Genomic DNA, 27,903 nt, shown 5'->3' on the forward strand with positions numbered 1-27,903 from the left:
GGGCTTCCAGCATCTTTAAATAAACAAAGACACAGCATCGCATCTGGCCCTAGAAGCTGTGGCTTTGGGGCTGTTTCCTGGAGACAGACAAGGGGCCCTGCCTTGCAGGGCAGCGGTTCAGCTCTCGCCCATGTGACTGAAAATTGTTTCCATCTGTCCTTGGGTCTGGGAGCCATTTTGCCCCACCTCCACTTCCCTCCTGCTCCTTCACCCCCTTCCCTCCTCTCCAGAGCAGTATGCAGGGGGAGGGCTGCCTTCCCCCCAGGTCTCCCTCACCACCCCCCAGGCAAGGAAGAAAGGTCTGCGGGACTCCAGGTGGCCCCTCCACTGGCACCAAGGTTCAGTGCAAAAAGTCCGACCAGAGCAAACATCCTGTCCACCAGACACTCTGCAAGAGAGGTAATAAAAAAAACACACAGGAGCCTGATCCTTCCCAGAGACAGAGAAGTTCCTGGAGCCCAGCACTCTCCTGCAGACCCCTCTTCTGAGAGCCTGTCCCCCTACACCTGCCTGGCTGGGAAGGGAGTTCTGGGGCCTGCTGCAGTACTCCTCACCCAGAAACACTGCTGAACTGAACCCCGGCTCTCCATGGAAAGCCCCAGGGGGCCTGCCCAGACCCCAAGGTGCTGGAGCCAGCCTAAAGGGATGGTAGAGCCTACCTACTTCATCCCTTGTGCTAACCAAAATGTCCTGGGTCACTGCTGTCCAACCCAGCAGTCACTGGCCATGTGAGCCTCTGAAAGTCTGTGGTAAAATTTACCATCCTAACCGTCTCTAAGTGTACGGTTCACTAGTGTGAAGCGTGTACTCCCAGGTTGTGCAACCGGCCTCTAGAACCTTCTCATCTTGCAAAACTGCCGCTCAGTCCCCATTCCGCTTTCTGCCTATGAATCTGACTCTAGGGACCTCATGTGAGTGGACTCGCAGGGCATTTGTCCTTTTGTGACTGGTATGTTTCATGGAGCATTTCGACATCCTCAAGGTTGACCCATGAGGTGGCCTGCGTCAGAATTCCTTTCCTTTTCAAAGTTAAATAATACTCTTCAGTGTACATATCACATTTTATTCGCCCATCCATCCGAGATGCTTCTTTCCTGTTGACTACTGTGAATGACGTTGCTATGACCATGGGTGAAACGGCTCTTTGTGACCCTGCTTTCTTTTGTTTGCTTTGTTTTTGTTTTTTTTTTGAGACAGGGTGGTCTCACTTTGTAGTCTAGGCTGGCCTCAAACTGTCGATCCTCCTGCCTCAGCTTTCTGAGTGCTAGGATAATAATAATAATAACAGGCCCGCACCAACACGCCCAGCACAACCCTGCTTTTAATCACTTTGGATGTGTGCCTACACATGCCACTATTGGCTCCTAACTTTACATCTCTGAGGCTTTTGTCACAATGTGCTCATGTGTGACTTCTGGGTACCAGAGACAGAGCTAATCCTAACGAGGAACTGAATTTTTAATTCAATTTTAACTAATTTAAATAGCTACATGTGACATCTCTACCGGGCAGTACCAAATCCTTGCCCAACCCACTCTTAACAAAAGGGACCCGGATCTACACCGTGATTATTTTCCAAAACACCATTCATTGGAAGGGGTGTCAGGATAACTAGGGAGCTTCACTGAATTCACCAACCCCGAAACGTCACATGCACTTCTGGATCCTTGGTAAACGTCCTAGTTTCCCAAGAAGATGTGAGCTCTGGGCTTAGACCACCTGGGCACAGGCTGCCCATTTCCTGACACCACCCCTCTCCCCCGCTCTTTGAACCCCAAGGCTGCAACTTGCTCAGGGGCATCTCCAGCTCCAAAGCCAGCAAGCAGCATGAAGCAGCCACTCCAGAAACAGTAGCTAAGGCCAGGCATAGCAATGCCGCCTGTAGTCCCAGCACGCAAAAGGCTGAGAGGGGACGATGGCTCCAGCCCAGGAGTTCCAAGCTACCCTAGCCTGGCTGGCATAGTGAGACAATCTCAAAAACAAAACAGAACTATCTAAAACATCCATCAACAGAGGCACAGACAAACAAGTAAGGTGTACCTTCATACAAGGAACACCTCCTGCCATAATAAGGAATAAAACACCAATACACTACAACATGGGTGAACCTTGAAAACATTACCCAAGTGGAAGAAACCAGCCACTAAAGGTCACATGACCCTGTGCGTATGGAATGTCCGGAATAGGCGTCCACCACCGAGACAGAAGGTGGATTCATGCTTGCCAGGGCTGAGGGGAGGCCGAGATTAACGAGTATGGAGTTTCCTTTTGGGGTGATGAACACATTCTGGAATTAGGGGCGAAGGATACATGACACTGAATGAATGCCTGAACTGCACACTCTCAATGGATGAAGTGAGGAGGGGATGGAGACAAGAGGGGGGAAGAGGGGAAGGCAGGCAGCAGGAAGGCATGTTCTGTGGAGCTGGTTTGAAGAGCCCAGCTGGGCCCAACTGAGCTGTCAACGCTCGGGCCTGAGGTCCTTCAGCAAGTGTTACCAGGCAGTGCCCTGAGCAAGTGGCTCTGTCATTTTCCAGCAAGCGTGCTTCTACAGGTGGCAGCCAGCCGGAAGTGATGTGGGAAAAGTCGATAGTGTCTTTCTGTGGGTCCCATCTGAATCCAGGCCCACCTGCAGCTCCCTCCTACCTTCTGGGTGCCTGCTGTGCTGTCTTTTCTCCAGAGTTGATGGTACAACTTGGAGAGAAGAGGGGCTGTGTGGACCCTCTGCAGACTTCTGCACCATGCCAAATTCTTCCCCCACCCTAGGGCCCACCAAGATGATGGAATCAGATCACCATCTGTGGCTTGCTGGGCCGTGAATGTGGGCCACACACCTGGGAGATGCCCCCAGAGAAAAGGCAGCTATCAGCTACAATGCATTTCTGGTGTTCACACTTCGTCACAGCCCCAGGGCTGACCTTGGTCTGCTTGATCTGACCATAAGAGAGGGCTCAGCCCAGCAGCTTGCAAAACCAGACCCAGAAACCAACTTCCAGGTACAAAATCAACACACCTCACCCCTCCCTGCTGGTCTTGGACTGTCCACACAGTCCCTCCTGGCCGAGCACACCTCACTGGCCAAATGCAGAGGTGACTCTGCTGGTGGGATGGCTTCTGAGCCACGGCCAGCTCCAGGGAGGCAGCTACATGGTGCCCATGTGACAGCCAGGCCTGCACCCCCTATACAAAGCTCCCAGGACAAAGTCAATGCCACTCCCCTTATCTCACCCCATTGCATTGCCACAGAACAGCAGCACCACCCTCCCTATGCACCTTGCTCAAGTACTGCCCGTGTGGCCAACAGACAGCAAAGCCAGGCTGTCCATGCAGGTACAAGGCCACAGGCCCAAGCAGGGAGCTAGAGTCATCAAACAGGTCTAAGAGGGCCCACTCAGGGTGGCCAAATGCTGTGGCAGCTGGTGGCCCCACCTCAGTGAAGCCTCCCTTTCTCCGTCCCACCCTGGCCTGGGTGGGCCAGCAATCAGACAGACTCCTGCCCAGCAGCACACAGAGGAGAAGGGCCACAGCTGCTCCCTGGAGTTCAGACCAGGGATCATGGGGAAGGCTGCACCACAGGCCAAGGGGACATGACCTCTTCCTGTAGCTCCATGGCGGAGAAAAAGATCTGGTGCTCCCTAATACCTGCAAAGGGCTTTTTAAAAGTGGACGAGCCCCCACCAGAGGAATGCTGAGGGTAGAGTGGCATGAGCTGTGAACTGCTTCCTCTCCTCTCTCACCTGGGGGAGGCCCCCCGATGCCCACAAGGACAGCCCACCAGCCAGCTCCCTCTCCCTCTCCCTCTCCTCTCCAGTCTCTGAATAATGAACGGTGTTTGGACTCTCCTATTGGGTCTCCCTTACGCCATCCTGCTCACTCACTCCTGTTCTGCCACAGTTACAGTAAAGGTGTGAAAGATAAGTGCTGACTGCAACAGCCACCATGCCCTGGGGCTCTCCTCTCAAGAGGCACACTGGTCAACCCATTTCACAGATGAAGAAACTGAAGCTAAAGGAGCTTTTGTCACCAGCCAGGGGCACAGAGCTACAGAGTGACAGAGGCAGAAGAATCCAGCCAAATGACCTCCCACCTCAGTGGCTGGATCCTTAAGTGACGTGGAAAGACAGAAGGAAGCATGGTTCCCCGCAGCCACCACCCAGAAGACTGTGCCATGGGTGCAGGCAGCCTCGGGCTCAGCCCCTCCCAGGTCTGTTGGCCACAGGGAGCTGGAGGCAGAGCCCAGAGCTGCCAGAAGATCCTGCCCAGCTGGTTAGGCCAGTATCAGGTCCTGCTCAGACCTCTCACAGGGCCTTAGCACTTTGATTTCCATGAATCAAGGGCACCGGAAGGCAAAGGGGCTGACCAGGCTCTTTAACACCAGCTTCTGGGGCCCAGCAGGCATCCCCTGACTTAAGGATCCTCTAGGGGTGTCCTATGGCTCTCCTGGGGCCCGATGCAGGCCAACCCTGGTGCACAAGACCCCACATTCAAAGCCCAGCAGCTGGGGGCCTGCCAAAGCTTGCCAAGGGTCCACACCTAGAGTGGACACTAAAAACTCACTCCAGGAAGCCACCCCAATGGGGCTGAGAAAATCCACAAAGGCCTCAAAGATGACTGCTTCCCACATGGGTGAGTGGGTGGAGGGAAGCGCTCGGGGAACAGTGGAGAAGGAAAAAAAATGGGAAAGCCATGGCACTGGAACCAGACCCTTGTGGGGAGGCAGGTAGACCCTGGAGAAGGAACTGTGCTGGGACAAGATGTTAGAAAGGTAGAAGATGAATCTAGAGTCATTGTAGACAGGGATCACAACACTAATTCATTCACCAAATATTTACCAAGCACCTAGGACCTAGTAACGAACAGAAAGGTGACATTACAGGTGAGTGGAAATAGTGGCAGCCAGAGGAGCCTGAAGTTCATTTATTCCGATATTTATTAGCCAATGACTTCTAGATAGATTCCCAGGAGCTCCTCTGACTCAGTGGTACAGGATTTCTGTGCATATGCCTCTTTTAGAAGCTGATGAAAGGTAAGTAAGTAGACTTTATAGGAAAATACACACAAATATGCTTGGCCAATCTGGGGGAAACAAAGAATCCTAGATCCCTGGAGCTCAATTAAAGAATAACTTGTTCTACTGAGAGCTTAGGATTTACTCAAGTTATCTCTGAATCACCTCTACCACTCGGTGAATTTTTATCAACACACACAAAGTAGCTCTGGTTCCACACTGGACAGGGTAGGGGGAAAAGAGAACGGGTGAGGGGGAAAAGTCAGAGGTTCCAGCTGGCCAGCGGGTCAGTGTCCCCAAGGCAGCCTGCAAGCAGCTCAGTGGCCATCTGTCCATTAGCATCGGGGTCGGAACGGGCAGATGGAGTGGAATGTTCTCTGTGGGGCTCTGAAAGCAGGATCCTTTCCCATCTTCTCAACTCTGCTCTTCACTGGGCCCTGTTAAGTTACCCAAGCCAAACTGAACTCACAAACGCCACAAGGGACTCCCTGTTCTCTTCTTAAGATGGAAACAGTGAATATGAACGAGTGCCTTTTGCAAATTCGGGCAGGCAGTTTTCAAGGATGGAATTTTAAAAGTGCACACGGCTCATCTAATTTGATAAGTAACACCAAATCAAATTACACTTTGCACTTTGTTTCGGGGGCAGGAAGTGTCTCCCCTGAGTCTGGTTAAGAACAGAAATGCCAGAAATCTGAGCTGAAACTCTGCTTAGAAAAACCCGACACAATGGCTCTGGCCCTGGGAACAGGGTTTGCAAAAGTGGAGCTGTCTTTGCTGTTTTCTAGTGATGTGGTTTTGGTGTGAGCTGCTTTCCTTTCCTGGGAACCACAGCATAGAAAGGCAAAACATGGCTATGACCTCGTGCTCTTTGCAGGACTTGGGAGGGACAAAGTGGTGAGGCTTGGTCCCGAACAATTCATTCAACCAATCAGGGGCCTGAGGCACCCCCAAGGCAGGGGCAGAGTCCCCACTTTGGCTGCCTGTCAAGAGCTCACCCCCTTCCCAACACTTCTCCTCTATTGTGGCAGGGAATTTCAAGGAGCCCTGCAATTTTGCCAGCACAGTTTCAATTGGCCCAGTCTGCAAAGTCAAACTTGGAGAAGGTCCAAGGTGCACCCCGCCCCCTCGGAAGAGGCCCTCTTCTGTTCTTCATTTGCAGTGGCCTCCTTGGCTAGCCAGGCTCAGCCTATTGAGACATCAATCTTTGCTCACTCAGAGCAGGCTCCAACCTGCAAACCATCTTTGCTCACTTCCTCAAAAGCCTCTGCAAAACTTCACTGGGCCTCCCTATGCTCAGACTTAAGGTGTTAGGGATTTACTCTGTGTTTCCTGTTCCACCCATTGTCCCTCACCTTCCCCGGGTCCTAGAGCTAGTCCACTGCAGAAGCAGGATCAGGGGATGGGCCCCTGTTTCTTCCCACAGTAAGGAACCTGCAGCAGTTGGTACCCCAAAGTAATCTCCAGATCCAGCCCCGCCCATCCAGCCGGCAGCTGCCGGACCAGAGATTCCCTTAATTCCTTGACAAAGTGAAAAACAAAAAAAGATCCTCCCCCATGGATGGGTGGAAACTGACCATTTGTTACAGGGTGGAATTTCCTCTTATCAGGGATGTCCCCCTGAGGGGAGGAAGGCAGGGCCAGTCCTCCCTCTCCCCAGCCCCCAGCTCCTATCAGCAGGACTGTCAGCAGATGCACACCAGAGCTGGGGGTGAAACATGGACAAGGCTCCCCCAACTTATGAAATCATCTGAAATAACAAAAAGTAGACACAGTGTCCCCCTGCCAGGAACCCAGTGGAGATGGGCCTTTCCCCAGTGAGAGCTAGCAGGGTCCTCTGCATGGGTCAGCTCAGGCTGCTAAAGGCTTGCTGTTGCCCAGGCTACTTTAGACAGAGGAGGGGGTGACACAGAGCCCAGGACCAGGCAGGGAGGGCACATTCCTGGACTGAGGGGGAGCCTGACCAAATGACCCCCTAAAGAGGAAGATAAAATCAGAGGGTCCAGGAAGATGGGGGAGGGGAGAAGAAGCTCTGGGCTGACACTAAGTGCAGAACTGAAGTCATTTTTTGTCTCTGGAGGGCAGAGGGTTGGGAAGGTCTGGAAGCCACGGGCCTGTGGTTCTGGCCATCACCCTGGGAACCTATAAGGGCTCCTAACATGGCTCTCTCAGTCTCAATTCAGCAGGTAGCCCATCTGGACTGGGCCCACCCACAGCACAGAACCCTGCATGTCTGAAAGATCCTCACCTCACCTCACCTCACCTCACCCCCCCTCCCTGCTCTCTTAAGGGGAGCCAATCAACTAAAAGGTCTCGTGAAAGTTTATGAGTGCACGATCTGGCAACTTCAAGTGCTCTCTGAATTGAGGATGGGATGGTTGTATGGGTAGATAGATGGGTGGGTGGAGGATGGGGTAGATGGGTGATGGATAGATGGATGAACAGATAAATGGATGGAGAGATGGGTGGGTAGATGGACGGATGAGTAGGTGGGTGGATGGGTAGATGGATGAATGGGTGGATGGATGAATGGATAGGTGGCTGGCCTATTCAAGGTCACTCAGAAACACATGCACACCCCTTCACCCTAGACTTTTCCCATGTAGAAAGTCGTGTGTGAACAGCTGCCTGGACCCAGGACAGACACTTTCATCACCTCTGGAACACTGCCCAAGGGGATGCTGCCTGCAGACAGGACATCCAAGCACGCCCAAGACCAGTACAATGCAGGTGTGGAGTGACCTCGCCACCTGCACCATGGCATGAGGCTCAGTTGCACGTCTGAACATGGCGTCTGATGACAGAGCCTCCAGTTCTCTGAAGAGTGTAGAGGGGTTGCACCTCCCCTAAGCTCTGACCACCCAGCCTTCCCTCCCCTTGCTTGGCTTCCTCGGGAGCCTGTGCTGATCCTACTATCTGGCTCTTCTTTCTCTGCCTCCTTGCTCACTCCTCCTCCCCCTCCACCTGTGGAGCCAGGCCTGGGCCCTCATTGGACACTCGCCCTGCCCTGGGCATTCAGTGGCAGCCTGACAACTCTGGAAGTCTACTGTGGCTCAGCAGTCATGTCCCAAGCCCCCATGCCAGGCTCTCCAACAGGGGCTGGGTATCTATGCTTGTTCCCTGTTCAAGTCTGACTGTGCAAGGACCACCTGGAACTGAAAATGCCTCAGACTAAGCTTATCTGTGCTCCCAACCCATCCCCCACTTTTGGAAATGGTATCTCCAGCCATCCAGAGGTGACATTGTGTTCTCTCCCTTACCCTCACCCCAAATTCAATCCTTACCCTCATCCCATCAATTCCAGCCCAATGTCACTTGGTGCCCAGCTCTGCAGCTCTGCAAGGCATGCAAGCCACCAGCATTAACCACCTGCATTCCAATCCAGTCTCCCCAGAGCACTGAAACTAATCTGGTCCTTTTCCTGCTTCAACCCACAACTGGTGTCCACAGCACCTGGGATTGTACAGAATCCTGGGCTCCCAGGCTCTGGAATCTTCTTCCACTACTTAGGTGCCTCGAGACCCTCCGCAAGTAAAATTGAACCTCTCTGTGCCTCCAGGTTCTTACATGTAAAATGGGATCATTTGTCTCATAGGACACCATGAGGATCCAGCGCAGTGGTTACAAAGCACAGAGCATTGTGCCCTGCACAGTGAATGCTCCAAGTCTTTGTTAGTGAGCTGCTCTCCAGCTTCCACTCACGATCGCCTCCCTGGCTCCCTCTCAGCTCTTCAAACAAGGCTCCGCAGAGTCTCCCAGCCAGAACATTCTCTGCCCCGCTGCTCCTGGGAACTCCCCCCTTGTCTTCCCAGGATGGCCACTCTACGCGGCCCTCTGTTCCTGGGGGAGGGCAGTGTGTGACTGCAGCCTGCCCAGTTGCACAGTGAGCTCCTGGGTGCGCCCTGCTCACTGCACACACAGCCACACGCCCACAGCATGCTGTCTGTCAAAGAATGGATGTGGTCATCAGTGATCAGCCTGCTGCCCTCTCTTCGGCACCCTCCTCCTCCCAGAGCCACTCTCCAGTCAGTCAGGTGCCGCCTGCCCCTCCCTGGCCTCCTTCCCAGGGCGCATGTGTGTGTGTGTGTACATGTGAGTGAGATGTTAACAGCTTCCAGTTTCCTTCATCTGCTGGAACCACACAGCCCAGAGGCCAGGGGAAGGATGGCAAGGCTTCCCAGGGTGCTGGGTGGGGGCCCATGCAGTAAAGTGCTCAGGCCATGTCAGCGGAGAAGGCCAGGTATGGGCCCGGACTGGCCTGTGACCCTACTCCTCCCCAGCTCCACTGCTCCCTCCTCCCTTGGAACAGTACTGGCCTCTGGACTGTAGGAGAAAACACACAGCAGGCCAGTGGGCAGGGGCCTCACCTGGGCCTCCATACCCCACAGCTGGACTCTGAAACCTGGGTTGAGCACTCCGCATGCTGAGGGGTGGATCCCTTTGCTGTCATTCACTGTCACCAAAGAAGAAACACCACCACTACCTCGAGCTGTACTCCTGAGCTACCTGGCTGAGTTGGACGTTGCATAGCCTGAGGAACACACTTCTGCATCCCATGGCCCTGCTGTCCGGTAGGAATGGCACAGGACAGGACAGGACGCTTCGCCAGTCCAAACTTCAAAGTGACTTGCACAACTGAACTTACCAGTGAGACACACCCGGGGCTCTGTGGAAGCCCCCAAATCTGCAAGAGTCCTGACTCTCCCAGAGGCTGGCCATCAGGGCAGGGCTGACACAGGACTGCCCTGTACACCGCATTTTACAGTTTACAAACCACTCAGGTTTACTGCAGGCACAGGCCTTTCTTAGAATCTAAATTCCTACAGCAATTAGCTGTGCCTTTGGCGATCAGAACAATGGAACAAGATGCTAATAATGTCTCTCCAAATGAGCAATGAAAGATAGCTAAATGAGGGAGGCCTGGGGCACCCACACTGCTGGGGTCCTGCATGACCACCCCAACACCACCTCTTCCTCCCATTTTTTCCGCCTCCTCCTCTTCCACCCCCAAGCCCTCCAGGACCAGGACTGAGGTTGACCTACTGTGGAATCCCAGCAGCGCCTCCAGCCTGGGAGGGGGAGGGAGGTTGTGTCTGTCAGTCTTCAGCCTGATGATGGTGGCGGTTGCGGCCTGATGTTACAGCCAGGAGGAACCCCGAGGCCCAGGGAGGGTGGGAATTGGCCCCTTCCAGGCCCTCTCCAGTCCAGGCTCTGGGAAGGAGCCACATTCATTTGGTAATTTCTGCAGGGACAGGGAGGGCTGGGGATGGGGAGGAGGGGCCTGGCAGCCTTCCTGAGGCTGTGCCCAGTGGGTCTTCCAAGTTGGCTCACGGGCTGCACTGTGAAGAGTGGACACCAAGGGAGGGACACAGTCTGGGCTACAGAAGGGGATGGGCCTAGCAGGGGGTGCCCAGATGCCAGCGAGGGAGAGAGAGGCTTTGCTTTAATTGCTGTGTGGTGGGTTAAAGCAAAAAGGGTTCATTTCTACTCAGGTTTACTGTGTGTGTGTGTGTGTGTGTGTGTGTGTGTGTGTGAGTGTGTGTGTGTGAGTGTGTGTGACAGAATAGCCCAGAGATGCTATACCTTGTGCTCCCCACAAACCCCTGGGTACACGGGCCACCCCTATCCTCATCCAGATAGGCTGTTCTCCCCTGTGCTGAGGTCAGCTTGAGGGAGCACACTGGGAAAAGTCAGTCACTTCCCTCTCACCTGCCCCTACTGGGCACAGGGCAGTCCCCTCACTTCCTCTCTCACACTGCAACTCTGTCCATCCCATGCTTGCCTATCTCCTGCAGCAGTATCTACAACCCCCCCCCCGCCCATTTCCCCTTTCTGACACGTTCTGGCCCTGGGCTGGCAGAGCAAACAAAAGTTGGTGACCAGGACCTTGCTGTAGACCCAACAGCCCACCACTCACACCCCAACGTCATCCATGATGGGATTCAGTGATGATCCACTGCATCCCAGGGTTCGAGATGAGACATGGGAGGTGCACCAAGAAACAGCCACAATGTAAAGAAATCAAAGCGAGGATGTTTACAGCCACGGGCCGGCCAAGTACCAGGCACCCTACCAGCCCCAGGGTCCATCCTCAGTCCATCCTCGGATACACAGCTTGGTGACTACTGGGCTGACCTTGTCCCCATCACCCAGCTGTTACCCAGAGAGAAGAAAACACAGTCCACAGGAAGACCTGTACCTGCATTCACTGCAGCGCTGTTCACAACCGCCAAAAACTGGAAACCACCCACAGGTCCATCACCTGATGGACAGATAAACAAACTGTGAAAATGTGGTCTATCCCTGCAAGGGAGTGACATTCCACAGTGACAAGGGGTGTGGCTCAATGGTAAATGGCAGAGCACAGGGCCTAGCACGCACGATCCCCAGTGCCACAAAAACAAAACAAAGTAATGAAGGACTGACACATGTAACGATGTAAAAATAAGCCTTGAAAACACTGTGCCAAGTGAAGCGAAAGTCAGACCCAAAAGGCTGTGTATTATATGATTCCATTTATATAAAGGGTGTAGACTAGGCAAAATGACAGAGACAGAAAGCAGATTAGTGCCTGAGGGGATGGCAGTCTGGCTGCTAATGGGCTCTTTTGGGGACAGCAAAGGTGGTCCATTTTAATGTGTCACCCTGACACATTAATATCAGGGCTACAGGCTTCCCTGATATTATTCTGGGTGTGGGTGCTTTTGGATACGTTTAACATTTAAAAATCAGGGGACTGAATAAAACAGAGTGCCCTCCCTAACTTGGGTGGGCCTCATCCAATCAGTTGATGGTGATGGGGTTCAGACCCTGTCTCCTCCACACCTATGTTGAATATTTTAAGCTGGAGGAATGTAGGAAATGACAGGCAGGAAGGACTGTCTGACCTCCGCCTCATCCACTAAAGCAGGTCTTAAGACCCTGGTGAGAGGTCCCGTCCCTTCCCAGAGAGAAGCACCCTTATCTCCAAAGATGGAGACAAGGTGAACTGGCTGTACCTCACCCTGCCCTCATGCCTGTTGCGTCTCCCGGTGACTTCCCACTCTTCATCCTGGCATAATAAACCTCTCATACTTAACCAGTTCTTTGGTCGGTCTTTCTTCCTGAAATTGCCTGTGTCACATCAAATCCAATAAATTTTGTACATTCCCTCCCGTGCATCTGCCTTCACGCTCACACAGGGGTGCAGGTGACCACTGGACCCGTGGATCCTGAGGACTCCAACTTCCTCCCGAGAAACCCCTCATCTGCGCACCAGCCTCCTACCCATGGTTTCACTTCCCTTACCCACAACCAATCACAATCTGAAAACAGCCAATGGAAAACCCCACAAATAAGCAATCGGTCAGAGTTTAATCAGTTCCTGAAACGTATCGTTACAACCACGCCATCTGATTTAGTTAGGTTGCTCTCGTACTTGTCCAGCTGAGAAATTCAACTTCTCTGGAGATACCTACATCTAGCTTTGAAAAAAAAAAATAGCACAGTGGGGTTCAGAGGTATCCGTGGTTTAAAACGTCCATGGGATCAGAGAGCTCCTGTGGACACACACCTGCTGTGGCTCTATCTCTCTAGACAGTCCTGGCTGATGCAGTAGCTTTGTGAGTATACAAAGTTGCTGAGTTGTAGAATTTAACAGAGGGACTGTTATGCTATATGAATTATAGCTCCATAAAGCTGTTACTAAAAGTGATAGCAACAACGAGATGGTGAGCTGTGCACATCCTCCAAGAACAGGGACACTGTCCTGTCCCTAGCCTGCAGCCCCAGGGCAGATTCAGTCTAGGTGATGCTGACAGCGTCTGCCCCCCCAAATCCCCTCCCTCTGCTCCTGCAGGGCCATGACGGCTGGGGCTCCCCATCCCGTGGTCACAAAGTCTCTCAATGGATTTTAAGGAGGCCTGGGCACCAAGGGCTGGAATCTAAGCCACAGAACAACCCTTTTACATAAGAAGGAAGCCATAAATTTCACCCTGAAAGGACAGGGAGTGGCAAGGATAACACAGCTAGGCAGAAACAGAAAAGATCTAACTGTACTCTACCCAAGGTGTGTGGGCAGGAGGAACAAGAAGGGAAAACTTGCCTCCCAAGACACCCCACTCAGCATCCTCTTCCCTGGACTTGAGGGTCCAGGCCTTGCAGCACCCCCTGTAGCCCGAGTTGAGGGCTCAGGGCTCAAGGAGTCCTTCCTACTGGGCCCTCAGGCCTCCTGGCTGAGTGCTCCCCACAGGCTGGGAGGAAAGGATGGCAGAAGCCATCATTTGGGGTGGGACTTCCTGGACCATCGCTGCAGAACCCACATCTGGAAGAGACCAGAGTCCTCTCTCTCCCCCACACCCCAAACCTAACGGCCTGGGTGCACACTGGCCTCACAGTGAGGGAATTCTATTAAGCCCCACTTTGTCAGGGCCCTAGGAAGGGTCAAGGACCACTTCAGCACTTGGTCTCCAAGAGCACCGGCATAAGCACATGGTCCCAAGAGTCCTGACAGGGCCCCGGGGTAAACTCGGGAGGGGCCAGTTCAGCACTGCAGATGCTGGGACTCCCCTCATCCCAGCCTCAACTACAAACGCCCAGGCCCTTCAGGGGACCAGCCTCCCGCCCTGCCATGTCTCCCCACCCCTATGAGTGGGGAGGATGCAGAGGAGTTTCTGCTGCTTAGCCAGAAGGAGAAACCAAGGCACACACAGCGAGGTCATTTGCGAGCCTCTCCTTCCACACCTGTCGATGGGCCTGGCTGGGGGTGCTGTATCCTGAGGTAACAGTGACTGTAAGGTCTGTGCAGACCTGGCCTGGCCATAGTCCCAGTGGGAGAATTGTGGTCAAAAGCCAACCTGGGCAAGAAGCAAGACCCTATCTGAAAAAATAACCTAAAGCAAAAAAGAGCCGAAGGCGTGGCTCAAGTGGTAGAGCGCGTACCTAGCAAGTGTAAGGCCCTGAGTTCAAACCCAAGAACTGCCAAAAAGGAGGTGGGGAGCCCTGTGAGATCCCCCCAGCAAGGGGGCATAGGGGCTGGGGCAGACCTCTGGAGAGCTCCACAGTTCTCCCTAGCACCTCATTTGCTGGGAGGTCTATTTCTCCTTTTTAAACTACGTAAGAACCCAAAGGAAGGCAAAAGCCTTTAAAACCCTGTCCTTTCTTCCAAGAGGAAAAAGTCAGGTCAAATGACATTTGCCACGGACCCTGCCTCAGTTTCCAGTGTGTCAACAGTGGCGTGAATGGAAGTAGTCAGAGGGATGGTGTACGCAGCAGGGTAACCCAAACCCCCGCCCTCTGGGAGCATGGCTCGTCTCTACCGAGTAGGATGAAGAGAAAACACTGACAGGACCCCATATTCCCACCACTGTGACATCTCCAGGGGCTGGGAGGAGGGTCTGCCTTGCAGACTACTCTCCATGAGGGGTAGAACAGAACTCTCCTCCCTAGAGACCAGGCTGGGAGGGCCCAGCCACACTAAGCACCAGACACAGAACTCACTGCTCATCCAGCTCCTCTCCCTAGGCCTCTTACCCCAAGATCACATGTAACTAACCCCCTAAGAAAGGAAGAAGATAGGGCAGTGGTCCCCAGACCATGCCTCTGTGGGACTAGAGACCAGCCAGGGTGGGTCTCTAATAGGGGCTCCAAGACTCAGCAGGGGTCCTCTGGCCCGACCTGGCCATGGGGCCCTCAGTGTGCAGCAGGGACAAGGACCACACCTTTGCAGATAGGAGCAGGGGATCCTGTGCTACCAGGTTACCAGGTGCCCATCACCAGATCCTGAGCAGCCACCATGGTAATTCCTCTTCATCCATTACTGTCACCAAGCCTTAGAGCAGTGAAGGGACAAGCCACAGCCCTGGAGAGCTGGGAGCTGGGTCTGTCTGACTCCTGAATCCAAGAGGACAAGGAGAGGAGGGGGTCCTGGAGCCCTCTGGAGCTCTTAACAGTGGAACCACAGAAGTGACAGGCAGCAGTGACACATTAGCATAGCAGAGCCTGTGGTCTGCAAAGTGTCTGTGGGTCTTCCAGTTCAGTGTCCTCTCTCACACAGGGCCAGGTGTAGGTGAGCCAGGAAGCCATGTCCATCTGGTCCAAGCTGACCTCCTTGTCCTCCAATGAATGTTGGCATCCTCCTCTCCACAGCTTTCTGTGCCATCCCTGGTCACTACCCCAGCCACAAACAGCAGTGATCCTCCCTCCCGATCAACAGGCCCACTGTCTGACCCATCATTAATTAGTCTTGGGCCTGCACTGACACCCAGCAATGGGTGGCATTTCCTCTGGCTTAGCAAACAACACACAAAGAATGCCGCTCCTGTCCCTCTACTGGCACTCTCTAAGTCACCAAAGAACTGTTACTTTTTTTTTGGCAGTATTGTGGTACTCACAGTCTTGCACTTGCTAGGCAGGTCTGCTACCACTTGAGCCAAGCCCCTTCTGAAAAACTCTCTGAGTCCTCATGAGGGGGGAGAAAAGGAGAAAGTACAGTGAATCCTACAAGATTGTCTTGGGCTGGCCTCCTCAAACAAGATGTTTGGATAAAAGTCGCAAATCTGCAGTCACACACTCACTCATTGAAACATTAACCCAGTAAGCACACGGGATGCCCAGAACCTGGGACACAAAGATCGATAAGCCACACTCCCTACCCACACCAGCGTCCCCACTATGCGGAGGCCCCGAACATTTAGGGTTTGACTTGCCTAGTGGATATGTCTAGCCCAGTGGGGAAATTCATGGTTCTGCCCTAATTGGCCTTCAGAGGCTGAAAAGTCTTATCTCCTCCTGCAGGGTAGCAGGCACCTGAAACCAAGCCTGAGCTTTAAGACAAGAGATAGGGATCTGGGAGGATGGACAGCTGCCCACATTCCACAAGGGACACTGGCAAGGACAACTGTCCCCATGACCGTTCTGATGGCCACATCTCTGTGCCTGGCACCTACAGGGTTGGGGCTGTGGGCCCAGGTGGGGAAAGGAGGTTCTGCAAGCCAAGTGGGGTGGAAAAAAAGGCCCTGGCCATGAGCCTTGCTTCTGAAGACCAGGTGGGGGCTGGTGTCTGATTGTATTGGTCTCAACCTCCACATATGCCCAGCCTGGAACTGGGACTCCAAGTGCAGCCCAGGGTGCTCAGAAGCCGGCAATTTAGATGGTGCCCTGACCTCAGTTTCAGGGGATTGTTGAAGGTATTTGGGGACTTCTGCCCGAGATCCAGCTACTGAATCCAGATTAAAATGTTCACAGATAGCATTTCAGGTCTGCCGTCTTTCAGGCCCTTTACACTGAGCCATGTTCACCCAACCCCCAACAAAGACCAGTCCCCCCCAACCCCCTGCCAGGTGCCAGCTGGAGTCGGTTGGGGTGAAACATGCAGATGTTGACTTCTGCCTGCAGGTGTGGGCAGTGAACCCAAATGAAGCTAAGGTGGTAGCTCAGGGTGCTGCAGGAAGCTGGGCTCAGAAAATACCCTGGCCTCTCAGCAAGAATCCCTTCCATGGGTCCTCCCAGCCTGGAATGGCGTGTTTCCCAGTGTGGATGAAAGAGTACAGACCAGGTAAAAGAGAACAGAAAGGATGAGGCAGGCATGCCCTCTGCCCCAGGAGGAGCCAAGGCAGGAGAGATCCTACCCTCTGGGGCCCTATGAGGCTTTAAGGAGCTGTGGAGGGTGGGCAGATGGAGGTCTTGAGTGTGGAGTGTGTTAGAATCACCCACCTCCCCAGGTGTGGGCAGTTGCTGCTTGCTGGCCTGTAATTAGACCTGTGCCTCTGAGCAGGTTAACTTCTCACAGAACACGCTCACACGCAGAGTGAGTGTGCACAGCCGCTGCCACCCTCAGAAGCCTTCATGGGAAAGCATCCAAGGCTCCACAGAGCTCCTGAAAGCAGGTCCCTACCTGTTCAAGGAACCAGGCTGACGCTCAATAAACAAATCAAAGCTTGGTGCTGTAAGACAGAGAGGTCTGGGAAGGGAGCCCCAATGAGGGGCTACAGAGTTCTGCTGGAAGGCTCTTCCCTGGCTGTAGGAAGAGGGGACCCTCCAGGGACATAGGCCTCAGGCCATTTCCCAAAGCCTAGCTGGCATCACTGGTGTATGCTAAGGTGAGAGGATGGAGATGACACAGGAGGAGCCGCTGCAGCCCACCCAGCCCCCGAGGGTGGCCAGTGGGCCTTTGCCTTTATCCTCATGCATTAAATAAAGTCCTTCTTCCCACACACATGGCCAGGGAGGGAGAGAGGAAACGCAGAAACTTCCGGGGTGGTGTGGGAAAGCCAGCACAGACTGCGGTGTGAGAGGAATCAGAGAAAAGCTCAGCCTTGGTGCCGTGCCGGGTATCTTGGAGGAGGCGTGCGACCTTTGACATGGGGAGGGCAGGGAATCTGTGCTATGGGGCCCTTCTAGGATGGGTCTTCCTCTTCTACAGAAGGACCTCAGCCCCACAGAGCTGCCCTATCTGAGAAGAACAGCTCAACCAGCCCTGACATGACAGGAAGCTGGGAGGATATGCTGACTGGGAAGGGAGGGGGTGGGGAGTGAAGTCAATGGCCCTCTGGTCACCCAGTAGGTAGAGGCCTCCTGGGGTGAAGGTCTTGGGGAGCCGTCCTCACAGTCAAGGGCAGTGGATCTGGCACTTAGAGGACTCCACAGTCCCAACAAAGTTCATTGTTGACTTGCAGTTATGGGGCCAGGCACAGACCTGCTACTCTGGGCCTTGTCTGTGGCCACCTTCCCTCTAAACAGGGCTCTCAGATGGCAGCAGAAGTGTGGCTCCTCCATCTCAGAATACTGGGCCCATGCACAAAGTAGGTCCCCTGTGTGCCAGCTGCTGGCCCTCTTACTATCACAATGATGTCCACAGGAGCAGGATCTAGAGGACACTCCAACACAATCCATTCAAGTGAGCACAGATACCCTGACACAGAAATGACCAGAGGGCAGGAGGGGTGGGCTGGGTCAGCCATGACTCAGGTTCCCAGAGACAGACATTAAAACAGAAAGATCACACAAGGGCCTGCCTTCCTCAGCCACCTCTTAGCCCAAGAGACCCAAGAAGAGAGAGACACGAGTCCCACTTTTCCAAAGAGGATGCAGGGAGAGTGGCTGACCACCCTAAGGAGGCTTAAACAACCATGTTCTTCCCAGTTCCTAAAAAGGAGCTTCCTGGCTGCCAAGGGGAGTTGGCCAAAGAGAGTGACATTTGTGTAACCGCCACAGGGCTCCTTTAAGTGTCAGGTAGAGTGTGCATGGGGGGGGGGGAACCACACACCGGTAAAGGAGCAGACTCTTTCACCACCGCCTTCTCTAATGGGTTTTTTTTGTGTTGGGATTCCAATCGGTCCAGTGGGCCCTGTCCCCACAGCCCGGAACAGATCTGCCAGAAACCCATAGTTTCCGTTCAGCTGCTTCCGGGTGGTACATTTTTCTCAAGGAAAGGAATTTCACACTTCTCTTGGGGAGCAGAGATGCTCCCCAGAACTCTGACCGAAAGCCGGTGGCTTTCCCATCAAGAAAGGAGAGGGAGGGAGACTCGGATGCCATGCGGTAGATGGGAAGCTGAGTCAGTCCCCAGGAGACACTAGGGACGAAATCTCAGTAGCAGATGGCATCACCTCCATTCCTCCCTGTTTGGGTGCAAAGGACCACTTTCTGTGCCTGGCGGTGGAGTTTTTAGTCTAAGCCTCTCCCCTCCTAACCTTCAGCTCAGTTGCAAAGCCCCTGGAGGACAAGACCATCAAGAAGCTCTTGGAAAGGACATGGGCTCCATCGGGGAGACACCCCCACCTGGCATTTCCTCGCAAAACCAATGCATACCAGCCCTCACCCCACCCCACCCCGCCCATCCCAGAGCCATCCCAAGAACCCGAGGCCGACCTGCTGCTCAGTCTCCCGGGATCCCTGATTACCGCCCTTCCAGTCGGTGGAAAGTAACCTCCAGCCAGTCAGTCTTCCAGCCTCCCACTCCTACAGGCTGAAAAGCTGAGCGGGAGATCGGCCTCTCCTCCCAGCCCCCTGGAAGTCAGGGAAGCCCCTCGCGAAGGGCAGCATGTTCCAAGACACTCCCCACGGAGGGGACCGTAACCACTCTGCAGAGTTGGCCAAATATTTACAAAGAGATAGCTGTGACCACACAAAGCCCTTTTCTTCTGTCCCGAGACCGAAAATCTGCTCCCCGCGTGGAGACCCAGCGCCCCGCCGCCCCTCTGCCCAGGAACCCAGGGCTGTCCTGCCAGTCTTGAGGTCCAGGCCTGGGAGGCGGGGCAGCTCTCGGGTCCCACTGTGGCCATCGGTGCCCGCCAGGCGGCCACACCACCTGAAGGCCCCCGCAGCAAACGGTGTGGGGCTGGAAGAACAAAGAGCGAGGACTCACCCCAGCAGCTGAAAGTCGGGCTGCGCTGGACGCCGGAGAGCCGCGGCCCGCCTACCGGGTCACATGGCTCAGAGCCGAGCAGAGGATCAAAGGGGCTTTGTGGCCGCGGAACAAGGAGCCTCCCAGAGTGCGGGGCAGAGGTAGGAGGGCCTGCGAAGGCCTGTGGAGGGAGGCTCGAAGGGGAATTGCTGGAGGGGCAGGGCGAGGGGAGCCAGAGGCGGGGGAGGGGCTCCGGCTGCAGGCACAGCCATCGGGGCGGGTGGGGGACTTCGCACATGAGAGACACGGAGGAGGAGCTGCCTGGGCCACCCCCAAAAGGAGAGTGACACGGTCTCTGGGGAAGAGCCTTGGGGAGCTCTTAGGTTAAGGTCATGCCACCCTTCCCTTTCACCTACACTTGCCAGGGTCTGTCCCCTCCACACACCCAGGGCAGCAGTGCAGCTGACACTGTCCACGGTGCCTGCTCCGCCCCCAGCCCAGTGGCCATGCTCTCAGGCAGCCAGCTGAATGCATCCAGATCTGCAACCCTCACAACCATCGCCCCAGGCTTTGAGCAGCTGGGGCAGAGCACAGCCACACAGTAGTCCCATCTGCCCAACACCAGGGATGGAGAAAGAGCAGAAGAGCAGGGTGGGGCCGGGGAGGGGGAGGGTTAGCTCATCCCCAGCCGGAGAGCCTTGGGACTCACTGTCATCTGGTTCCTCTGGACCTGGGCAGTGAGTCAGGGTGTTTTCTCCTCCCCCTCCCTGCAGGCCTCTGTGATGTGTGACCCTGCAGGGCATTGGACAGGGGGTCCCGAGAGGAAGAAGCTGACTCTGCTGGGGCTGCGCCTGGACACTGGGACTTGCCAGACCCATCTCCTTGCCCCTGCCTCTGACCCTAGTGAGTCACTCCCAGGCTCAGGCCCTTCTAAGTGGCTCCAGGCCAGCTCCCACACTATGAGTGATGGGGTGGGGTTTGCTTGGGGCAGGGAGCAATCAGTTCAAGCTGCGGGGAGCTTTTAGTGACACCTGGTAGGGCCTGCTCTCTTTTGCCCAGGGAGTAATAACTCCAGCCCAGCCCTGAGGGTCTCAGCCCAAGGCCTTCCCTGGGCTCCACAGCATTTCTTTCCCCTCTGCAGCTCTCTCCATGAGCCTGGTGATCAAGGCCCCAGGGCACCCACCCCACCAGCCAAACACTGGAACCCAAGGCTCCTGACCCATCATTAACATCTTTGGAGTCTTGCCCTCCTCGTATATAAAATGGGTGCCATGAACTCCAATCACAAGTACTAAAGGAACTCACATGGCCAGCCCCTAGAAAAGACTTTTCCCTTCCCTCCAAGAAGACATTCCCAGAAGCCGGGCATGGCTAGCATGCTTGTAATCCTTGCTACTAGGGAGGTGGAGGCAGGATGAAGTGAATGAGACCCTATCTCAAACACAAAAGGGTTGAGGCTGTGTCTCACTTAGTAAAGCACTTGGCCTATCATCTGCAAGGCCTTGAGTTCAATCCCAGTACCATAAAACAAAACAAAAAGAAACAAAAAAATGTGATTCGTCAGGGTATGTCCTCTCCACTGCCCACTACCCATCCTGGGCCCTGACCGGCAGCTCCAGAAACCAACGAAAAGGATGCTGGAAGAGACTCCTGTGTCACTGGTGTCAGGGTTGACACAGCCTCAGAGACAGACCCGGCCTCCAATGCCCGCCCTGTAAGCCCCTCTGGGGCTTCCTTCCTGTGATGCCCTCCTAACTTCCTGTTCTTACACTTGCTTGTTCCATTCCCCAACTTTCTGCCTCCACAGGCCACTCCCAGAGCCCACCCTTCCTGGGCAAAGATATCCTGCAAGCCCACCCTTCCCCGCCCTCCTCTTCCAGATTCATGGTTTGGGAGGTGGCTGTACCAGGCGACAGGATTCTCTTATAGCCAAAGCTCACTAGGCACAGAGGAGGAGTCCCAGGGGCTCTCTGGGACTGTTTCTCCATACTGAACATCCTTCCTGAGCACTTCTGGGGCGGGGGGCGGGGGGGGGGGGGGAAGGTCTTGACCACTCAGCACACCTACCTTCAAGGAAGTAGCCTGATCACTACACAAGTGCACATCCAATCTCTGAGAGCACAGCTGAGGATGCAAGCCACAGGTATAAATTACATTTTCTAGCTACCACAGTAAAAAGCCTTAAGAATCAGGTGACATTAATTTTGATATATTTTAATGAGCCTATCAATTCAACATTTAATCGACATAAAAACGATGGCAATATTTCACTTTCTTTTTTCCTTTCTGAGTTTAAGACTCCAAAATCCAAGGTGCATTTTACTCTGAGCTTGGACCAGAACCATGTCTGGTGCTCAAGTGGCTGGTGGCAGCTGTGTTGGATGGTATGGGTCTAGATGCCTCATTTCACCCCAAATTTACTGTGATTTGGAACCCCTAAGTCACTTCTAGTATCAAGTCTATAAGCCACAGTTAGTGGGGAATAAGACAGAGCTCCATGAAACAGACATGGACTATCAGAGGATTGAGGTCACTGGTGCCCAAATCAGAGGCTACTTTCTGGGGACATTTCTCTCTGAGTTCACTGTCAGAGCTTCTCTTTTCTTTTTTTCAGTACTGAGGTTTGAACTCAGGCCCTAAACCTTTGAGTCACTCCACCAGCCCTTTTTGGTGTTGGTTTTTTTTCTGAGATAGGGTCTTGCAAACTGTCAGGTCTGGCTTCCAACAACAATCCTCCTGGGGAGGGGGCAGGGGGAAGGGGGGAGAAATGACCCAAACATTGTATGTACATATGAATAAAAGAAAAAAACCCTCCTGATCTCTGCCTCCTGAGTAGCTAGGATTACAGGTGTGAGCCACTGGTGCCTGGCTTCAGAGCTTCTCTTAAGGAATTAATTTGCTGCACACATGGCCAAGCACCATCCAGACTGTGTCAACGATGCCAATCACTGGACCCTACCCACCCCTCTACCTGCCTGTCCCTTCTCGCTCATACAGGATGGGACACACTCCTGACCGGCAGGCAGCTGGCCACTGGTCCGTTGACCTGGTCGAAGGGTTCGCTGAGCCTTGAAATCCCCCAAGAAGTATGGAGCCCGGAATGTTTTTTTGGTGGAGCACCCTGAAGCTCAAAGGTGATACAGACTTGGGGGCTGGGGAGCTCTCTGGGACCATCTGCAAGGGGAGAGTAGAAAGTGGGTACTCAGGCAGAGACCCCAAGAAAGGAGGGAGGAGAGGAGAGGGTGGCAGACACCCAGGCTACTTCAACTCCTGCCCTTCCGGAGGCCCGGATATCCTCACGCCGGCTTCCGCTGCATGTATATACCCTTCCAACAGCTAACTCATCATGCTGTGTTTATTTATTTTAAAGTCACATAGAATTGAACTTTAAAAAAGAATCTATAGACACAAGGGCTCTGGGAGGGGGGATGGAGTGATTCCTTGGGATGTGGGGTTTCCGCTTTGGGGCGATGAAAAGGCTCTAGCTTTCAACACTGACAGCATGGTGAGTGCACCATGGGCAATTGATGGTAAAGCTTACGTTCTGTGGATTTTACAACACTAAAAAAAATAAAGAAGAAAGAATTTATCGTACCTGTTTTTTCTCCCTTGGCCCAGTTTGTTTCATTGTTTTATATATTAAAGCCATAGGATCCTAAGATACACCATGAGCCCCTGGGACAGGCTGACCAATGCACCCTCCCCAGCCTGTGAATGTGACTCATACTCAGGTGTCAGTAAAATCTGAGATGAGGAATCTGTCTAGGTGAACCCTAAATGCAAACCACAAGCATTCTAATAAGAGGGAGGCAGAGGGAAGTCTGGCCACAGAGAAGGTGGCCACAAGATGATAGAGTCAGAGACAGGAGAGATGCAGCTGTTAGCCAGGGAACGCCAGCAGCCACCAGAAGGAGCCTCCTGAAGGAGCCAGCTGGGCTGACACCTTGATATTAGGTCCGGTGGGTCTGATTTGATTTGGATCTTCTCAAGTGTAAGATAACAAATGTCTGTCGTAGGATACCATTGTTGTACACGTGACACTTCAAGTCCCCTCAACCCACAGGAACTCAGGGGTTCCAGTGAGCAGGTGAAAACCCAGACACAATGCTCAAGGCTGTGCAGCCAGGGAGCGGGGATGGCACCCCTGCTGACCCCTCATGGGGATCTGAGTTGGCTATTGCATTTGGGATGCTCTGAGCCTAACCCACATCCAACCAAGGCTTGCCCCAAAGGAAAATCCCCTCTCCCCCCATGCCTCTTTCTAGGCACCAGGTCAATTGAAACAGGGCCACGGTGTCCTTGCCACCTGTCCACCGTGGGGAGCAGTGCCCAGTGTTCCTGGCGACCCTCCCAACAGAAGCATCATGAGGACAACAGGCACAGCACTGGTCAGCATGGTCTTATTCTGGGAGCCGTTGGGGTTCCCATCTTGCCCTGAGTAAACAGGAAGAAGAGCCCAGCATAGTCTCAGAGGCTGACACCTGCCAGGAAGTTTGGGACACCACATCAACAGAAAGGGGTGTGGTTTCCACAGCACCCTCTCTCTTGCATACACACAAGTGCGTGTGAGCACACACACACACACACACACACACACACACACACACACACACACACAGAGTTCCAGGTCCTACACCCTCCTGCCAGGCTCCTTGGCCACTGCAAAGCCAGGTCATGAGTGCCAAGCTCACCTTCCCACCAACTCTCTTCCATCCACCCAGGTGACACCCAATGCAGGCAGCAGATGCTTCCTGCTAAGTGCCAGGAAAAACAACCCTTCCTTGGCCCACTGGGCTCCTATGCAGGCCACCCATGCCCGCCCCCCCCACCCCCCAAACACACACCCACCCCCCCACACCTCCAAAGGCTTCTGAGAGTGTCCGCAAGGTCATGTGTCCCTGGGGCGGGCAGGCAGGGGGACCCCCAAGCAGCCCCAAGGGAAAGCAGTGTCGTGATGAGGAGGGAGGGTCCTTGAAGAGCGTCTTTTGGTGACACAGAGGCTTGTAGTATGCTGGTTACTTTGTTGCATCCGGTTGACATCTTTCTTTCTTCCGGTTCCTTCTCTCTGGGCCTAGGAGAACTTTCAGGCTGCCCTGATCTCAGAAACTAAAACGGGCGAGCCCTTCCTTGGCACCCTCTAACTGTTGACTCCCTCTCTGAATGACTGGCCCTCTGGTCCACACAGTGGTTCCCATCCTCCCACCACCCACTCGCTTCTCGGCCCTCAAAGTCTGGCCTCTGCCCAGAACCCCCTAGCCAAGGTCGGCTGCACCCAGCTCCACCCACCTGACCCCCAGGGCAGCACTGGACTGCAGAAGCCCCTTCTGCAAGGGCTGCTTCTGGTCCCTCCTCCCTTGCACTCCTCTTCCACTTCCCTAATGTGGGGTACAACAGCTCCCAGGATCTCCTCACCACTCAACTTGGTGTCCTGGGGTGACCTTTCCTCTACTGTGGCCTTGCGTCTCGGTCCTGACCCCTTCCCAGCTCATCTAGGCCCCGTCTCTCCAGCTTGTGGTTGACAGGCCACTGCCTCCCCATCCTCGCCAAATGCTGCTTCTTCCCAGTGTGCAAGTCACCCCTTCTAACTCAGCCAAAGGCTGGTCTTGGCCTCGTGGCCCCTCCCCGGGAGGGGTATAATCGTCCTCACTGCTGTCTACTTCCCATCTCCTTCCTCCTGCATGGCCCTTCCCACTCTGTCAGTCCTTTTCCCCCACAGCTCAAGGGGCAACTCCATTAAAACTGAAATTCTGCCCCAGCATTCAGAACCCCTGCAACCTCAATCCACTTTCTTATTTAAGGACTCTGGATGCCTCATCTAGAACCCAGTGTCCAAAATCCTCTGGCAGACATCACGGCCTCCAGGAAACCCTCCCTGCGTCCTCCTTCATAGGCAACCACCACTCTCAGAGTCCCCCAGTGGCTGGGGGAACTGCCAGCTGACTCTCACTGGTGCTCCTCCCAGCCTTCGTCTCCTTGGTCACAGACTCCAACGCAAGTCCATAGCCTCAGGATGCACCCCATTTCCTCTTTTCTAAGAAGGCTCACCCCACCCCTGTCATCGATCAGAGCGGCATCCGCTATAGGCACCTTCAACATGCCCTTCTTTCCTCTTGAAAAGCTATCAGTAAGCTGGGCAAGGTGGTGCACACCTGTAATCCCAGCACTCAGGAGGCTGAGGCAGGCTAAGGCAGGAGGATCTCAAGTTCGAGGTCAGCCAGGGTTACACAGTGAGACAGTAGATCAAAACAAAATGAAACCAAAAAACCCAAACAAGCCATCATTCCATCAAGAGCATGTCTTCCAAATCATTTGGTGCTATCTTAACATGAAGTGTGACCTTCCTGTCTGCAGCCAACTCTGTAATTTCAGTGAAGACCGCCTTGCAGGCCAGTGACACAGGCTGGCTGCAGCCCCAGCTCACTTCCCGGCCCACCCTGCAGGCCTCTCCATCATACCCCAGCCCACACACCTAGCAGCAACCCGTGTGTCCGGCTTCAAGCTCTAGCTGACACAAAATCAGTGTCCAAACACCCACGACAAAGCAGTCAGACCTTGATTTCCATAATCCTGGCCGCCTCCAGAAGGGTGAGGGGGAGAATGGTTCCTTGACCTTCCCACCTTCAAACGAGGACAATGCCTTCAGAGGTGGGTTTTGAGTCAACCAACAAGCAGGCTGAAGGTCCCCAGAGCCCCAGGTGACGGGAACGCACACAGCCACAGTGACAGATACACTTTTGGCCTCTACAAACAGGTTTGGTGAAGACAACAGTTCTCAACCCTGGTGGCACAGTGCCATCCCAAGGGGGCATCTAAAAACTACAGAGGGGTCTGTATTTAAAAAAAAAAAAAACTTCCTGCCAGGTGTTGGGAGCTCATACCTGTAAATCCTAGCCACTCAGGAGGCAGAGATCAGGAGGATGGTGGTTCGAGGCCAGCCTAGGCAAATAGTTAGCAAGATCCTATCTTGAAAAACCCTTCACAAAACAGGGCTGGTGGAGTGGCTTGGAATGTAGGCCCTAAGTTCAAACCCCAGTACCACAAAAATAAATAAATAAAATAAAATAAGGAGGAGGAGGAGGACCAGGGAGGCATGGCTCAAGGGGTAGAGCACCTGCTTGGCAAGTATGAAGCCCTGAGTTCGAACCCCAGTCCCACCAAAAATATAAAGAATTCCTTTTAAAAAACTAAAACTACAAAATACAAAAAACAAACAAGCAAAAAAGCTCCTCAGGGGACTCACTGTGTAGCCTGGGTTGAGAACTGTTGGTTAGGACTAAAAAACAGACACACACACACACACACACACACACACACACACACACACACACACTGGCTGTGCCAACATGGTGGTGAACTCTGAGAGCTGATCTTGCCCCAGGCGCATAGGGGAGGGGGTAGAGGGGCAGGTGGAGCCACCGCCTTTGGCCCTCAGATCCCCATCACCATCACTAGCTCGGCGCTGAATTCTTTGCAGAAACAGAGAATGGGGCTGAAGCCAGACAACCCACACGGACCTGCAGCAGTGGCCCTGGCCAATTTGACGGACAGTACTTGGGATTTTCACTAAGAGTCCCCACGTGACCCACTGGGTGGCCAGGACTTTGCACACACAACACACACGCATCCATTTGCCTTGGGAGAGAACAGAGGGCACCTACAAAGGGTCCCACAGAGGATCCAGGATGCATGTTTTGGCATAACAATTATTTTCAGCAGAAGGCACTCAGGTTCCTGGAATCTATTTTTTTTGGGTGGGGGGGCAGGACTGGGGTTTGAACCCAGGGCCTTGCCTTACACTTGCTAGGTAGATACTCTATTGCTTGAACCATTCCACCAATTCTTTTTAGTGATGGGTTTTTTTTTTTGAGATAGGGTCTCAAGATCTATTTGCTCAGGCTGGCTTTGAATCGCCATCCTCCTGATCTCTGCCTCCTGAATAGCTAGGATTACAGGCATGAGCCGCCACACCCAGCTCCCTGGAATCTCTTATCTGTCCCAAAGCTTTCCCACCTCAACTGTCAGCAGTTCCTACCCTGGGAGCAACCAGGCAAATCTCTGACCACACCACACCTAAACAGACATGGCCCCAAACCCTCAGAGTACCCATCTTGTCTCCTAAGAACCCATTTATCTTTCCACAGAATCACCTATTTCCCCAAAGCTGCCTTTCTCCTCCTCCCCATGAAGATGCTTCCAGTCACTTTTCTGTGACCTCCCCACTATGTGACTGAGTCTGCCTTTTCTCTTGCTAATCTGCCCTTTTTCTGTTTAACTCACAGGCCCCCAAGAACAGAACCTGGGATTAGAGGAAAAGTTTTTCTTCCCCTCATACCAATAAAACCCCTCCGGTCTTCACTAAAGAGCCTCACCTTCGCCACCTATGGCCAGTGATTTGGGCCAGTTTCTCAGTCTTGCTAAAGCAGGACAGCCATCCAGCAGGACACTCCCACCCCAACAATTTCCACAGTCAAATAAATTTGGCAATTGCTACCCTTGACCATCCCCTTTCTGCAAATATGTCAGAATTATAACTATACAAAATTCTGCAGTGTGCGTAACTCTGTAATGCCTT

At 53.7% G+C, this 27,903-nt stretch overlaps 1 protein-coding gene and 1 long non-coding RNA gene across 11 annotated transcripts in view; one reads left to right on the forward strand and one right to left on the reverse strand.

Annotated features, from left to right (window-relative positions):
- Septin9 (septin 9) overlaps window positions 1-27,903 on the reverse strand; it is a 153,372-nt gene that overhangs the window by 13,027 nt on the left and 112,442 nt on the right. Inside the window, exon 1 of one of the 10 annotated variants that reach the window (XM_074045039.1) lies at window positions 19,353-19,488. The exons of 5 other annotated variants lie outside the window; for them this stretch is intronic. The gene's annotated coding sequence lies outside the window, so the exon portion shown is untranslated. Of the gene's footprint in view, window positions 1-10,051; window positions 10,196-11,207; window positions 11,271-15,378; window positions 15,522-18,856; window positions 18,989-19,352; window positions 19,489-27,903 lie in introns of those variants that run through there. 4 more of the 10 variants (XM_074045045.1, XM_074045042.1, XM_074045038.1 and 1 more) reach the window with 4 other exon arrangements.
- Window positions 19,355-27,828, forward strand: LOC109696102 (uncharacterized). The gene is made up of 5 exons (XR_002213283.2): window positions 19,355-19,492; window positions 20,105-20,234; window positions 22,329-22,465; window positions 23,597-23,719; window positions 27,611-27,828. It is a non-coding gene; the product is annotated as an uncharacterized lncRNA (long non-coding RNA).

The sequence above is a fragment of the Castor canadensis genome, chromosome 11 (assembly GCF_047511655.1).
Source record: "Castor canadensis chromosome 11, mCasCan1.hap1v2, whole genome shotgun sequence".
Classification (NCBI taxonomy): domain Eukaryota; kingdom Metazoa; phylum Chordata; class Mammalia; order Rodentia; family Castoridae; genus Castor; species Castor canadensis.